The 9,351-nt window shown below is 31.8% G+C and overlaps 1 long non-coding RNA gene across 1 annotated transcript; it reads right to left on the bottom strand.

The window, feature by feature from the left end:
• Positions 1 to 231: 231 nt before the first annotated feature.
• Positions 232 to 2,099, bottom strand: LOC131648224 (uncharacterized). Its single transcript, XR_009298074.1, has 3 exons — positions 1,288 to 2,099; positions 1,139 to 1,176; positions 232 to 1,037 (listed from the first exon to the last, which is right to left on the bottom strand). It is a non-coding gene; the product is annotated as an uncharacterized LOC131648224 (long non-coding RNA).
• Positions 2,100 to 9,351: the final 7,252 nt, after the last annotated feature.

Genomic DNA, 9,351 nt, shown 5'->3' with positions numbered 1-9,351 from the left:
ATATATATATATATATATATATATATATATATATATATATATATATATATATATATATATACAAAGATCAAAATAAATAAAAAAATCAAACTGATACAATTTAACAAATGCAAGAGGTTCATTATGGTACCAAGATAGAAAAAATTGATATAAATATTATTATCAAGGGTGTTAAATTGAACCCCTCAACTTCATGGGGAAGAGAGCAGCTATCTTTGACTTACATGCCTTTGATAACTTTGTGTGTATTTTTTAATAATAAATTATTATCTCTCATTTAAATATATTATTTTATTCAATTATATATTATGTTGTTATACAAAAGGCACAAAGTCATAAAATAGGAAAGGTAGTCAATCCTCTCCCCAAGCTAATTATGTCCGAATATGATAAATCGAGAGGATTGAGCATACAAGGTCAAAATTGGTCTAATAACATTGAGACATGACATTAAATAGGGTATTGTTTCATCATACATCATCAAACCATGATTAAAGCAGTGAGGCGGGAACAAGAATTACATGAAGTTGGAGGCCATTACTAATGTCGCGACTGAGATGAATGCGACTCATACATTTTTTATAGATAGTGGTTCAGTCCAAAAACCATAATCCATCTACATATTACCATATAAAGAAGGGTTAAATATACAACACCTCCTCTAATATTAGCGAGTTTCGCATTAGGTCCCTATAAAAGATTTTTTTTAAAGCTCCCTTGCAATTTTCAGATTCCCTCAGATACACCCCTAACTGCCACATGGTATTATTTCATATTTTTTAAATCCACGTCATATTTTAATTAGTGACATGTCAATTGTTTATTTTTTTTATAACCTTTGAAATTTTAAGAGAAATCTCTGCCAGAGGCAAGAATCAAACCCATGTTCCTTTCTTAATAGGGTAAATGCTTGACCACTAGACTAGTTCCTTCACTTTATTTTATAGTCTACTAATATATTATTATAATGAAACAAAGCTGCCAAATATTGCTCAGAAACATTGTTTCATAAAGTTTCATCTTCATCTTCCCATTAACTGCAGATATAAAAAACATATCAATTTCTTTCATAGTTCCATATAAAAAATGCTACAACTACATTAAAACATATCGATTTCTTAAAGGGATTAAAACATACTAGTGAGTATTTAACGTAGACACTGACAAAAGAAAAACCTGGATGAAACAAAATCACATTAATTATGTTACATATACAAACAACCACAAAATCAAAATGAAGGAAATAATATGCATAATGTTGAAATGAGATTGAGGTATGAATTTAACCTGGGAAATTGAGGTTCTGAGCCACCGAAGAAATCTTCTTTGCCTAAAATCAATCACTAAACCGAGTTCGAAATAGATCCACCGCCACTGTGTCATTAATTTCAGATCCACCGTCACTTCTTCTGTGATATTAATAACGCTGCAATCGCAAAGCCACACTAAACCGAATCCGAAACTGATCCACCGAATCTCGACTCCAGTGAATCTCGCGGTTTGCAACCTCCTCACGCTAGTCCAACCTCGCATCCTTTTGTTGTTGTTTCTGTGAACATGTTTGATCTATAATCATGTATGGTATGTCGTGTTTGTGTTATTGATTTGAGGAAACTTTTATAAAATGGATATGAGAAGTTGGAGAAAGAAAGGAATTCATGGGTGGTAGTGATGTTATAATGAAGAACCGAGAGACAAAAAGAGAAATTTGTAGAGGGAATTGAAATGAATTTCTCTTTCTGTTGCTATTTTATGTATTGTATTACATTTTCATTTTAACTAGCTCTCTATTGTTATTTTGCTGGAAATGAAGTAGAAGAAGATTGCAGAATTTATTAGGGTTTTAAAATTGGGGAAGATGATGTAGATCTGGAGATTTATTGCTTTGAAATTAATTTATTTTGAGGTGATAATTTATAATAGAGAAGAGCTAGCCCAGTGGTTAGGTGCTTGATATATGAGCGAAGCTACCTGAGTTCGAATCCAATGAAAAGCAAATTGTTGAGAAATATAAGTGAATCCTCAAAGACACTTGGCAATTGGGAGGGGGGCTTGTAAATTTACCAGGTCTAAAAACAAATTCCCCTAATACTACAGGGGGATTTGTATATTTAAGCCTATAAAGAAATACCTTATCATAACACAATGTTAGCAAGATCTATCATATAAACAATAATATATGACATCTACGAGAACCTACAAATGTGGGTCTAAACAATCAGGAAAGAATGGGTTGTGGATAAAATTTTTGACGAGGAATAGGATCATCCTTAACCTCTATGAGAAAAATGTAGGAGTCTCTAAATTAGGAGAACCACAAATCACCTTATTTTGGGAACTTTGATGGAAGGTGATCGATGACATTTTGACTGTTTATTAAGAGTAATTTATCTTCAATTCTTGAAAATAGTTTTATCTCTATTTTGTGCATTTTACTTATGTATATTTGTTTTTCTTGTCTTAGATGAAAGAGAAGGATATATGACAAGTTGGAGCAACATTGGGAGAAAATACATGAAGACTGCACATAGAAAAGGCTTCCAGTATAAAAACAAAAACCCATTACTATCCACTCGTAGCATGCACTATCGTCCATAATGGGTGCCTTAACCCTTTCCAATTTTGTCCCAATAGAAAAAAATTAGAGGTCGCTACTATCCACCCATAACCTGCACTACGACGAAAGTCCACCAGAAGCCAGCCTCGAATTCCATTTCTCTCTACTGCAATTTTGATGGTTGTTTATTTCTTAACTGTTACTGATGTTAGAAGTCGATAAATACTTAGAAAAACTATAACAATAGTTATTGAGAAAGAATTCAAGATTAATGATTTAGATAGCAGGATTTTGGATAAAGCACATAGTAGAAGTTGATTCAAGTAACCAATCACACTTAATAGAAAAAAAATACTTGATTGTTGTTGTTTTAAATTGGGATTCACAACTATAGTTACAATTACATTACAAAAAAGTTAATTATAAGCATTTTCCCATTTGCAATATAAACATCAAAATTGTAATTGCGATCAGATATATCTATATTTTGTTTCATATCAAGATTTATATTATAATGACAAGTGAAATAGTTTATTATACACTATGTTAAATTTGATTGGAAAAAGTGGCACTGGTCATGGGTTTGATCCCTAGAAAATGCATTTTTTGAATTTTTAAAACTGTGTTACTTTTAACCTTAGTTTTTTTTAACAATAACCGAGAGGTAAAGTCATGTTTACAAAATTTTAATTTTAACTTTTTTTTTTTCATTTCAATATGCAAAGTACTATTTTTTTTGACAAATTCAAAATCTTTCTCATCATCAACAACAACACCTATAACAACAACAGAAACAAAAACAATATAAAAACAACAACAACAGGAACAACAACAACAACAGCAGCAAAATCCATGGAATCTTTGAATGTTAAAAACAATAACAACAACAACAAAATCCATGGATTCTTAAAATGTTAAATCTCAACAATAACAACAACAACAACAACAACAACAAATAAACAAACTCAATAGAATACTTAAACATTAAATCTCAAAACATAAGTAACAATAGCAACAACAATAACAACAACAACAACAACAACAATAACAACAACAACAACAACAACAACAAAATCCATGGAATCTTTAAACATTAAATCTCTAAAACATCAACAACAACGACAAATAAACAAAATCAATAGAATCATTAAATACTATATTTTTACAACAACAACAATAATATTAAACATTTTACTTGATACAACTACAACTAACATTAAACAATTTTAACAAGGAATTACTAGATAAAATATTACATGAAGAAACTAACCTTGAAATATTTTCCTGCTTTCAGCACTTTAAATCCAAGATGGATAGTTATGGCATTCACGTTTTTATTGTCTAGTGAGAGTTTCATGCGGATCACTAATGTTTCATGTGGATTAATGAGTGGCAATATCTTGACCATTGTTACTTTATAAATGGACGACAAAGATTCGTTACTTAATTTTTTCATCAAATTGGTCATAAATAAAAAAAAATAAAAAATTAAATAAAATACGCTACTTTACCCTTCGGTTTTTAGCAAAACCGAGATAATATGTCATAAAATAAAATTTTAAAAAAATTAATAGGTAATATTGGTCATGTGTTCGATCCCTAGCAACTGCATTTTTTATTTATTTTCAAACCTGCGTTATTCTCTACCTCGGTTTTTAACAAAAATCAAGGGGTAAAGTCTTGTTAAAAATATTAAAAAGTGATAAAGTGTAGTTACTGATATTGGATTATATGTCCTCTAAATACTTTACCCCTCGGTTTTCAGCAAAACCGAGGTAATAGGTAATTAAAAAAATTTTAAAAAATTAAAAGGTGATCAAATGTAGTTGTTGGGATTCGAAGACGCGTCCTCTAAATACTTTTCCCTCGGTTTCCTGCAAACCCGAGGGAATATATAGTATTTTTTTAAAAAATAAAATTAAAATGTGACGCGTCTATGGTTTACACTTCGGATTTTTGTTGGGTGAGGTGAAATGTTCCACCATGAAATATATTATCTGTTATAGTGTTTTTGACCCTTTTGTCTATTGTTTTCCTTCTTTCTTTGCACCTGCGCCATTTTCTATGATATTTTGGCGTTCACATTTTCTATAAAATATAGTGAAAACTTATGGCTTATACCGCTTTCCCTAATGCATGGCATATCGTACAACTACCAACCACGTCGGTTTACATTTTCTTAGTTAAGTCACTATTAAGTCCTCTTATGTAGCTTCCCAAAATGTCTTGATTTTGGTAATATGATGAGCATGTTTTCCAATGTGTACATCCCTTAAATATTCAACGAGAGAAACTCTTATTTCCTCAGAAGTTCTCTCATAGGTCCAAGTCGGTCATTTTGTAAGTGTAGTTCTTATTGTGGGATCCTGCTTAGGTTAGGGCTTACTCTTTCCCTTTTTGTGTTTAATCTTCAAGTTGTTTTGGTACAAATATCTAGCTATTTATTTGTTTCATTTAACTACCCACATGCCACTATTACACGATGGATGATTGCGAGTAAATACAAAGTGGAGAAGTTGGGCCCCAATGTGATGAGTGTCAATTGCCCTATGATGGTGTTGTAAGATGAAAATGAGGCATGTACCACTAGGTAGTTCATTTTTAATGTTCTTTTACTTCTACCTAAACCTAATTTTGTGTTAAGAGTTAAACGATCCTTTAATTTTCCATGCTCATCTGAGAATCATACTAAGGGGGTCTTGTAAGCTTTGAGTTGCTCTAGACTAAGCTGGAAATCTTTAAATAATTCCTAGTATAGAACGTGAATAAAATTCCCTGGGTCAATTAAGACTCATTTTATGTCATAGATAAAATTCTGCATCACTATCATTATTGAGGTATCATCGTGAGGAACAAACTTTTCTCAAAACTTAATTGTGAAAATGATATTTAGTGTTTTCACAATCTTCTGATTCTCGAGTATTCTTGAGATGTGTTTTACTTCCCTCCTGTATTTTTTCTAGCCGATATGGTTTTAACTCCTCCTAAAATTCTTTAGCTATTGTATTAAGTGTGTATCTTACCATGTAAGAGTCTTTATTAGTTTTCTGATCTTGGGCGTCTTGCCTTCCAACACGATGCAAATGCCCATCTATATCGAAGTAATAAAAAGTAATGTCCTTAGAGATCAAATCAATTACGAAATTCCATTATTCATACGCTTATCTAAGACAATCATTTTAGATATTGGTTTGTAACTAATCAAAATTTGTTTTTAAATGTTTTTAAATAAGGATTCAAGACAATGATTCATGTCCAAGGCCTACTCATACAAGTTTCAATTCCAGTTAATAACGATAAATTCATTTGTAGAAATATAATAGAAATTTTTAATAATGCCTACTTTCGTTAGCGCATTACCATGTCTTAAACTAATAAGTTATCTGCTTTTGCAATTTATCTCATTTGTTTAGAATACTTTAAAATACAATTATTAAAACGGTAGAGCATTTCTCAATTGACTATAAGTCAGACATCAATTATACCTTTTCCTCGTATAATTGATGCCCAAGTCATTCCTACTTTCATAGAGAACTTTATTCTTTAAAATAGAAAATTTGAAACAAAAGGAAATTCTCGTTATTCAACATTCATCAGATAACTTGCATGAGAAATTTCATTTGGACAATCCTCATTGTGGATTTATGTGCTTCCGGGTATAAATTTGATAATCCCACAAAAGATTGTAAAATATTTTTTTATGACAACAACGATGATTGAAGTCGGTGGGAATAACTTGCATGAGAATTCTTTGATGATAGTAACCTAACTAGAGAAATATCACATGCCTCATCGACAAAAAGAGACTCAAGATTAAAGTGCTTATATGATTGATGTATCTAGCAAAAGTCTTGGAAGCCTCAAAGTAATAAAAGAGAGGAACTGTGAATTCTCGTCGGGTCATGTTTGTCTGAGTGACATGAATTTTATAAAAATAAGGAAGTAACTTTTAAGTACATAGGAAACTCCCACTCATACTTAAAAATCCTTCTCAAAATGTTTTCATCTTAAAAATTGGTTTCTAGGCCAAACCAAGTGATAAGGAAGCTATCCAATCTCTTTCCAAAGCTTTTTTGAACTAACTAATCGTTTGGGGAAACTTTTATAAGTCAGCCAATCAACTTGAGAATTAATCCAATCGATTGGAGAAGGGCCAATTGTTTAACCAGACGATTAGGATAACACATTAATAACTTGCAATGGCTCTATATATAATATTTCCATATTATGGAATTCGATTTAAAATGACTCAGTCAATCGATTGGAGTGTCATGCCAATTGATTGGCTCGTCAATTCTACCCATGAATCATTTCCTTTTTTGGTTTTTCCAATTCCAATATAAAGGAGGCTCGCCTCCCCTTCATTTCACGCCACACTCCAAATATTTAAATTTTCTTTGAAATTTATTTCTCTATTTTTCTCTCCATATCTCTCTAGAAATATTTCTCTTCACTTAAAGTTTCGATAGTGCTTTTGAAAGAAACTAAGAGTTTGTAAGTGGCCGTGTTATTTTTTTAATTCTTGTGAGTGAGATACTCTTAGATTGAGTTTGGTTCGTGAGAAAAACTAGTCAAAAAATCACTGTTTTTGATATCTAGAACTTCATTGGAAAAAGTTATGTTTTGGTTATTGAGATCAGCCTAAAAATCTCTAAGAAGGTTCGTTAGCTTAGCCTGTGGTAAAAGCTATCTTTGGTTAGACATAAGCCTATGAGAATCTTAAGATCATATTATATAAAGGTTTGTGGGCATAACCTTCAAAAGCTCAAAGTTTATAGTTAAACTCTTAAGAAGATCTCTTGGGGGACAAGAGTAGGCTAACATTCAGCCAAACTTGTATAACTCCCTGGTGCAATCTCTCTAATCCTATTATCTTTAATTTCTACTATTTAGTGTTTTATTTCCACTATTAATCATGAATTTAAAATATCACAATTCACCCCATCTCCCTCTTGTGCATGAAGTCACTTATCCAACAAGTGGCATTCGAGCCTAACTCATGCTAAGGACTAATCATTTCGAGAGGAAAAATAACTTCAAGCTATTCACTAAACAAACCCTCATTCTTTAATGGAGAAATGTATAGTTTGTGGAAAAGAGACAATAAAGTTTTTCATAGAAGGGATGGATCGTGGTATTTGAAAGGTTGTGAATAAAGGTCAATTTTTTCCTACACATAAATTTAATGATATTATAAAAATAAGCCTGAAAAGATTGGACTAAATATGATAAATAAGTTGTGCAACGTAATTTGAAGGCAAATGCTGTCTTAACAACCGCTCTCGAATCTGGATGAGTTTTGGGGAGTTTCTCACTGCGAAATTGCAAAAGAAATGTGAGACATCCTCCATATTACTCATTAATGAACTATTGAGGTAAAGAGAGAAAGGTTGGGTACATTAACTCATGAGTATAAACTCTTCAAAGTGAAACCTGAAGAGAGCATTAATCAAATGAAAACACGATTTACTCATATCGTGACTCATATGAGAACTATGGGAAAAACATTTTCAAATGAGGAATTAGTTAAAAAATACTTATATGCCTAAACCGTAGTTAGTAACACAAAGTCACTGTAATTTTTGAATCTAAAGATTTAGCGAATATGGACACACACAACCTTTTTGGAGAATTGAAGGAACATGATATGAAGCAGAAAAGACTTGTCGAGGATGAAGAAGATAACAAGAAAAATAACAAAAGTGTTCTGCTCCCGCCAAAGGCCCAAGGACACACTGCTTTGCAAAAGCCAAAAACCCAATAACACGAGGCCAACTTATCCAACCTGATCCATAATCTCTAATCTCCACTCTCACTAAGATTATCTTGAACCCCAAACTGACTTAGGAGTTAGAGTGCTAACTATGAAGGAACATCCACCCCCCTTTAATATGTCGTATTGGAGATTAGTAACACTAATTCAAGATTGACATCAATTAACGATGTTGACCGAAGATCAACACCTTAGCCCAAGATACACCGTGATCACAACCTCTGATCCACGGTGCCGAATTGATGAAGACACTCAGGAAGCTTAGCTATATCGTAGTTTTCACAATCTTCTCCATTTATGGTTCTGCAACAAAACAAAAGTATTGCACTAAAATCCATAAGTACTAAAGATATGGAGCCAGAAGATAAAGAGTGTCAAATTAAAAGTAATCAATTCATGGAATTCAAGTTTTGTAAATTCAAATAATTCCTATAGCATGAAAAAAAAACCTGAAGGCTCCATAAGAAAATTAAAGAAAGTTCCTCTTACATTCCTACATCTCATCAATAAGGAGAGAAATGACACATAAGACCAAACTGCCTCAAAACCCAAAAAGAAACCAAAATCAAAGAAAGTTCAAGAAATCCCAAAAGAGATCATAAATATCCTCTGATAACGATGATATGGAATCCTCAAATAAGGAAGAAGCAAACATATATCTCATGAAAAATAATCAAGACGATGAGGTAACCTCTCACTTTTATCATCAAGACTTATTTAATATTTGTAAGAAGCTAACAAATGAAACAAGTAAATTAGAACAAATTATCTCTGCCTCCAAAGATCTTTTCCCTTGAATTGAAAAATAAAAACTTATTGGAAGAAATAAAAAGTCTTAGAGAGAGATAAGATGATCTAATTAAAAACTCTTCCCTATCACAGAGTGTTAGATGAATCTATCAAATGTAATCAATGTAACATTTTGAAAAATAAAATTGATGATCTTCAAAACATACTTGATAAGTTCACTAAAGGAAGAAACAACTTGAATCTTTTGTTACGAAACCAAATAACGTCTTAC

This window comes from Vicia villosa, linkage group LG2 (assembly GCF_029867415.1).
Source record: "Vicia villosa cultivar HV-30 ecotype Madison, WI linkage group LG2, Vvil1.0, whole genome shotgun sequence".
Taxonomy (NCBI): Eukaryota; Viridiplantae; Streptophyta; class Magnoliopsida; order Fabales; family Fabaceae; genus Vicia; species Vicia villosa.
Note: the sequence above shows the minus strand (reverse complement) of the source record. Positions and strands in the feature narration are given on the sequence as shown.